This window comes from Vicia villosa, linkage group LG2 (assembly GCF_029867415.1).
Source record: "Vicia villosa cultivar HV-30 ecotype Madison, WI linkage group LG2, Vvil1.0, whole genome shotgun sequence".
NCBI lineage: Eukaryota > Viridiplantae > Streptophyta > Magnoliopsida > Fabales > Fabaceae > Vicia > Vicia villosa.
Genome location: NC_081181.1, coordinates 101,772,872 through 101,780,771, shown reverse-complemented (window position 1 = coordinate 101,780,771; position 7,900 = coordinate 101,772,872). Strand labels below are relative to the sequence as shown.

The 7,900-nt window shown below is 37.1% G+C and overlaps 1 long non-coding RNA gene across 1 annotated transcript; it reads left to right on the top strand.

Moving 5' to 3' along the window:
* Positions 1-4,074: 4,074 nt before the first annotated feature.
* On the top strand, positions 4,075-6,839 carry LOC131646539 (uncharacterized). The gene is made up of 2 exons (XR_009297513.1): positions 4,075-4,359; positions 4,601-6,839. It is a non-coding gene; the product is annotated as an uncharacterized LOC131646539 (long non-coding RNA).
* The last annotated feature ends 1,061 nt before the right edge of the window (positions 6,840-7,900 follow it).

The following is a 7,900-nucleotide window of genomic DNA, read 5'->3' as shown; positions in this document are numbered from 1 at the left end:
AGCTTGACCCCCAGACTTCTGAAACATTCCGATCAGATATACATTCCGGAAGCTCGAACCTCGGACGTTCTGAAACATTCTTATCAGATACACATTCCGGAAGCTCGAACCCCGGATACTCTGAATTTCTACACCAGTTCCACAACAACGACGCAAGCCAGATGCACCTAAGCGTCGTTGGCTCACGCACTACAACATCTATGGAAGATCAAATTGATTACTCTGAGGGATGCTCCTAAGAATTCTAACACCTCCACCCCTGGATATAAATTCAATGAGAGATGCACGTACCATTCCAACATTCCTGGACATTACACAAACAATTCCTGGACATTACAAAAAACAATTGCTGGACATTAAAGAATAAGATTCAAGATCTGATGAATGACGGAGAAATCAAATTCGACCCTCCTGAAACACCTGTGGTGATCACCGCTCTTATGCCTAGCCATGACAAGACTGATTGAGGTCTAGACGGACGAACTTCTGGATCATTAGATCTACTTTCATTTGCATATTTCTCTTCTGTTTGTTTAAACATTTGAATCATGATAGACATTATCTGTTTTAATAATCATCATCAGTGCATTGCATATGTTTGTCTTGAATAAATTATTTCGCTATCACTCATTTTAAATTATGTCTTTACCTTGCATATGTTTTTGTGATATTCAACTCCTGCTAAGGTGTAAGCCTCTTGAGGGAGGATGACGAAAATGATACCGCAATCTCATACAATATGCTTTCGAACAGACTATGCTGACGATGTACAGGCATTGTTTCAATTCCTAAACAGTGGAGATATAAGGATGTTAATCCCTCGTCAACCCCTTTGAGCCTAAGGAGTAGAAGTTTTATTTCTTGAACAAATTAAAATCCTTGATCATAACCTGGGGCAGGGTAGTTCTCAGTTATTTTGGCTGTACATTCTATTTCAAGGGAATCATTTAGTACACCTTTCAACAAAGGTTTCAATTACAAGCATTCATCCGCACACATCAAAGAAGTGTTGGAGACACCAATCAAAAGCCAATGATGGTTCATCAATCATTAAACAAGGCAGTCAATATCTTTCAAAAAAAATGATGGAAAAAACATATACAAAGAAAAGCCTGCTAAGTCAAAAATAAAAAAGGTGACTTAGGCAAAAATCAAGGCATCCCGCTGACTGTAAGCTCAAGATAGACAGTTCAGGCAAAAGTTAGGGATATCAAAAAGATGAAAAAAAAGAGAAGTCAATAAATTCCTGAACAACACAATGTTGTAACTACCAAAAGGAAGAAGTGACTGCTGTCTCAAAAAGTGCTCTTTGCTTGTGAACCATCATCATTATCAAAAGGTGCAAAAGTCTCTTGGAACCCGAATGCATAAGTTGAATTAACTGAGCTTAGGACTGAAGAACATCACGAAGAGGGGTGGGTATAATAAAATTTTGAGCCTTTATCCTTTGTTTCTTAAACCGTGAACCAAGCCACGTTACAACCCTTGAAAGTCCTAACTGAAGCATGGTTAGTTCGAAAGCATACTGTCACAACAAAGGTATCCTGACTCCTTAAGGTTTATCACAAATGCTGAGTCGATATTTCATTTTTACAAACATCACGTTGTTACAAATATCATGTTTTACAAATAACACACTTTTACATCTCTGGTTTTAATGTTTTTCAAAAAACTCAAGACAGACATATACATTGCATCTCATGAATTCATTATTAAGCATATTCTGCTACATAATTTCAAATGTTAGCATCAGAAAGAACTTGCACAGGGTACAACTAATGACTGAAAGTTATCCCGACAGACAAGATTACTCCAAGACACAATGTCTCCTACGAATACAAGGGGCATGACACGTTTTGCTCAATCAATCTGGGGCAATCCAGTCAAAATTCAAAGAATCTCTCAAATGCCAAAAAGTCAAAGGCATACATCTCAAATGGGTTTCAAAATATTTCCCGATCAATCTGGGGCAATCCAGTCAAGATTCCGAGAATCTCTCAAGGATGCCAAAAATAATCAGGGGCATGCATCCAAGTAAATCAATATGGGGCATTGTCCTGGGCCTATGATTACGAGGGGCATGACGCCAGAGTGCACATCTCATAAAGTCCTCGCGAGGCGAATCTTTCCAAGGTCCCTACCAACTGGGGCAAATCTATACAAGCCCAGTTCGACATCTTGATCAATACTCAGTGGTGTGTCCTAATCAAATCCAGGAATGGTAGGTACTATAATACTAAGGGCAACGTTCAAGACACCCACGTCTTCCCACAAAGCTGATTTTGCAAGAACATATCCCAACAGAGTTCACACCTTCAACGCTACATATCTTTTCTCCCCAGTCAGGGTATATCAAGTTACTGATCATCCCCGAGCAGAAATCCTAAATCCCCAGCTGCGTATCTTCAGAACAAACTCAGGCATCAGAGTCGCAACAACCTAGAGATTTATGTTCATACATCATATATCATAGTTAATTCATAACATACATACGTCTCATACGCTCCCATTCATTTCAAAAAAATTACAACGCATGCATCACGACATTGCATAAAACGAATGTTTCTTTTGCAGTTTAATTATACATCTTCTAGATATAGTGCAAATATAATCAATTCAACGATTTAATTCTGACACTCATTCAAGACAGAGATTTAATTCTGATACTTAATTTTGGGATATCCTCCAAAGATAGTTCAGAGATGATCAATACAGAGATTTAATTCTGATACTTAATTTTGGGTTTCCTCCAAAGATAGTTCAGAGATAATCAAGACAGAGATTTAATTCTGATACTTAATTTTGGATATCCTCCAAAGATAGTGCAGAGATAAACAATACAGAGATTTAATTCTGATACTTAATTTTGGGTTTCCTCCAGAGATAGTTCAGAGACAATCAAGACAGAGATCTAATTTTGACAATCATTTCGAAGATAGTTCAGAGATAATCAAGACGACGATTTAGTTCTGATACTTAGTTTCGAATATCCTCCATGAATAGTTCAAAGGATTTAGATCTAATTCAGCCACTACGAACAATGTCGACACGATCAATCCCCAAACAAACATTTCAGAGTTAAGTTGATACCTTTGACAGTTCCTTAACGACCTACTTCAGATTTAAGTCGATACCTTTGACGGTTCCTTAATGATCTACTTTCAGAATTAAGTCGATACCTTTGACGGTTCCTTAATCCACTTCAGAGTTAAGTCGATACCTTTGACGGTGCCTTAACGACATACTTCAGATTTAAGTCGATACCTTTGACGATTCCTTAAATGATATACTTCAGAGTTAAGTCGATACCTTTGACGGTGCCTTAACGACATACTTCAGATTTAAGTCGATACCTTTGACGGTTCCTTAAATGATATACTTCAGAGTTAAGTCGATACCTTTGACGGTGCCTTAATAACCCAACACAGATTTGAGTCGATACCTTTGACGGTTCCTCAACATTCAAAAAAGGGAAGACAGCAAAAGCAGAAAATTCGTAACAATCCATACTCCAACAACTACCAGATGGCATCTACAAGCCCATCTCCGACAAGAGTCCCTACTTCAAATAGGGCAAATTTCTTGGTATTCTTGTGTTCAATCATCTTCCACCTTCAGATACCGACTGGCATACAGACCACTCTACATCTTCAGGTTTAAGATAATTGAACAGGGGCAGCTGTCATACCCCAAAATTTGCCCGCATATATTTGCAAATGTCGTATTATTTCGAATAAGTGGCATAACACAGTTGGTAAGGAATTGGGGTTAAATGGTACAAGAGTGAGAGGTCCCGGGCTCGATCCCCATTTCTAACTTTTCTCCGTTTTATTCGTTTTTTATTTTAGTTCTAATTTCATTTTTATTTATTTAAAAATCACAAAAATTGCATTTTTATTATTTTAATATTCAATTTTCGTTTTTACTATTTAAGCATTAATTTTTTAAGTTTTTCATTTTTATTCATAAAAATACACAAAAAAAAAAAATTAAAATATAAAAAGATTGAAAAAGATTTTACACTTTTTTTTAATTGATTAAATATAGTCATAAGTCTCTAATCAGATAATTTTGGGCCTTTGAATTATTTCAATTAGTTTTGGTTCATGCATTTTTAACCTAATTTTTTTTTTGTATATATAACAACAACGAAGACCTTATTTGGGAGAGATTTTTTGTCTCAACCCTTATGCCAGCCCCTCACACGTATAGCACACGACGATTAATTTGTTCTTCGCACAGTAAATCTCATTGTTAACAATAACAACCTGTACAAAATCATCATCCAATAACCTCCATGTCAATACCATGACATCACAAAACTCATAAACTTACAATAACCTGTAACAAAATAATATAGTATGTCGTCTTTGTTTTTTCTTTACTTTTATCAGTACAACCATCTTGTTGAGGAATCCGAAAACAAACATTTACGATACCGATACCGACACCAGCAGCTACACGCACAACAACAACATCTGCAGTGTCGACATCTTATCGCTAATCCGCAGCTTCGATAAACAATTGATCCATAACTTTTTTTTGTTTTTCATTGATACTATCTAATCATGCTATTGTTGTTGTTCCCATGTGATTTCAGCAGTAATAAAACACAGGTTGGAGAAAGAAGACTCAAAACAAATCCCACCCGATCCAGATTTGAACCGCCATAGTCATGCCGTTATACTACAAACGAGCGCACAGCACAAAATCGGAAACGCCTCCGACTGCTAGATCCGGTCACATCCACCGCCGTTGATTCATCGCTGGTAAGTCTTGATGCCGTTTCTGCTATTGATTTCATTTGGTTTGGGTTCTGATGCTATTTGTTAATATTTGTTTTCTAATGGCTTTGTTTGAATCATTACCAATTTGCTTGTTCTAAGAAAAATAAAGGAAAAAGGATATGTGTGGTTTGTGTCGATACCGCAGCGTGAGCGAGAAAGCATGAATTTGGGAAAAGTGGTTTTAGAAAATTGCTTCAATTTCCTTTTTTTTTACTATTGTTTTATTTATCTATCTTTCTAATTTTCTTTTCATGAAAAGTGACGTCAAAAGAACAGGGGTGTGTATCTCCACATGCTGTTGCATTTTTTCTTATTCATTTCCAATAAAAACTATCTCATTAGTCTCTTATTAAAAATTAAAAAAAAATGGTGATTTAGATTTTATTTTTCAATATTACAAATACAAAAAAAAGATTTGGTTAGTTAGATTGATCAAATTAATTTTTAGGTAAGATATGTAATTAGATTAATCATTTACTTAGGTTAATTAACATAATTTTTTTTATTATTAATTCACAAATAAAAAACACCAAAATATTTCCTCTATATTTTAATTAGGTTGAGTATGTAACTTGTAAATATTCGACAATTTGTATATCTATTGTTACTAACATTTTCTTGTTTGTGTGAGGTACTATCATCGTGAGCATTGGACAATTTTGCAGACATTCACAGCTTATGCATGCGTGGATTAATCTAACATTTCAGGGTCTGCAGTCCCAGATCAATCAAGGTTAATCAAGATTCTTCCGACTACGCGCCATGCCAATCAAGAAGCTAAGTTTCTAAACCTTTGTTATTTATTTATTTCGTTTTAATATTATTTTAATTTTTATTTTGCCAGTTAGGATCTATTTTCAAATGCCCATGAATCTCTCCTACACTCACTGCTTTCTTTTCCTTTGTCAATTCTCCAATGGTCAGGGTCAATGCTTCTCATGCTCAAGGCAAAACTCTGCCCATCAACCTTCATTAATCGAAGCTAAAGGTTCGTCGAGTTGCCAAAGCTACGGATATTGGTAACCCTAAACCTTAACCTTGATATTTTTCTTCGTTTATTATTACTTATGTCAAACCCTTTTAAGGGATCCGCTGGTTTCTTATTCCCTTCCCCCACTATTATGTAACTGTTTACTGGTTGTATTGTTTGGCCTTGAAGGCACTTAAATTATATTATAATATTCTTATTGTGTGGTTAGTAATGTAGGGAGTGACAAGATTAATTAATCAAACGTTAGATCACTAACAAGATAAAATATTCGAATACAACCACGTGATTGTTGCACCCACACACCTTTAGGGTAATCCCTCTGGTTGCCTTTGTTGCCTGTTGCCTTGTTGCCTTTAAGTGTACTAAATAGTCAAAGTCCCTCGATTCCGAGGATACCTAAAGCAAAACAAAATGTTGCCCTAAGTTCATTATCATCAATTCTGCCCCTCGAAGCTGCCTCGGTAAAAACATGATGATTGTCCCAATTGCTAAGGTATCCTCGCATGATGCCTAAAAAGATTAATGACTATTATATCCTTCCCTTAGACTACATGCCCTCTTTATGGCATGGGACAGTCTTATGGCGAACGATTACTCGATGACCCTTAAACATCCAATTGAAAGACTTCCTGCCCTTTATAGCATGGATAGATCCTTTCGCCTCGAAAAGCTAAAAGAACGAATTTTCAAACTTAGGGTAGTTGCTACTAATTGCTCGCTCTTTTCAAATTCAAATTAAAAATACTTTTCCAACTCAATTTCAAATACTTTCAAAACAAGGCTACGCTTATTTACAAGCTAAAGTCCTTGGACAAAGTTTTTACTTTTTACACACTGCTCTTTTCAAACAAATCAAACAAACAAAGTGAGCTAAGCAATTAAGAGCCCATGGATAACCATGGATGCAAAGGGTGCCTTACACCTTCCCTTTGTATAACTTACCCCCCGAACTCAAAATCTTTTTAAAAGGTCTTTTCCTGTTCTTTTAGCCTTTCCTAAAATTGGATAAAATAAAAGTCGGTGGCGACTCTTGCTTACCGCAACATTTTCATTATTAAAAAGTCAGTTCACCGTATTACACTATTATTTTCAAAATCTCTTCTATTATTTTCAAAATCTCTTCCTTTCTTTTCAAATCTCTTTCTTTCAAATCAAATCCTAACTTTATTCTATGCATCTCACTTTTCAAACCCTACCATACACTTTCTTTCAAATCCTACTACCACTCAAATTTTCCTTTTTTGTACGGAATCACTTCATTCCCCAACGTCTCTATCCTTCTTTTCACTCTATAAATACCTCTCATTTTTTCCATAAATTCTCACATCAAATTTCAACTCATTTCTCAAACTTCTACCTCATAATTATTTTCTCTTCTTCCCCGGCAAAAATGGCAAAATGGATGGATACGTGTTTTCTTATGGTCATCACTGTCTTGGTGGTGATCATTGTAACGCCCCAGACTGCTTTCGGGATGATCGACTGACCCCACAAACCAACACGGGTCTTTTCAGCATGCTTTGACCTCACTCGCACGCTTTCCGGGAAACTTCCCAGAAGGTCACCCATCCCAATACTACTCCAAGTCAAGCACGCTTAACTGTGGAGTTCTTATTGAAGAGGCTCCCAAAAAGAAGATGCATCTTGTTGGTATAGGTAGTACCTATCAATCCTTATAAGACATCTTTCATCCATGCAGTCTCATCCCTGCACAGCCTCTGGATCCCTCTTATTCCGATGTGGCGACCACCCTTGCCCTTTTCGGCCTCAGGTGTTCCATGCGGTGTAACCACCCCTCGCCTTCTTCGGCCTCGGGTGTTACATGCCCACCAGCTTCCGCATGGTTCGTCCTCGAACCACATCGTACTGGGAGAGGTCTGGTTCTGATACCATTTGTAACGCCCCAGACTGCTTTCGGGATGATCGACTGACCCCACAAACCAACACGGGTCTTTTCAGCATGCTTTGAACTCACTGGCACACTTTCTGGGAAACTTCCCAGAAGGTCACCCATCCCAATACTACTCCAAGTCAAGCACGCTTAACTGTGAAGTTCTTATTGAACGGGCTCCCGAAAAGAAGATGCATCTTGTTTTTGGGAGCCTCTTCAATAAGAACTCCA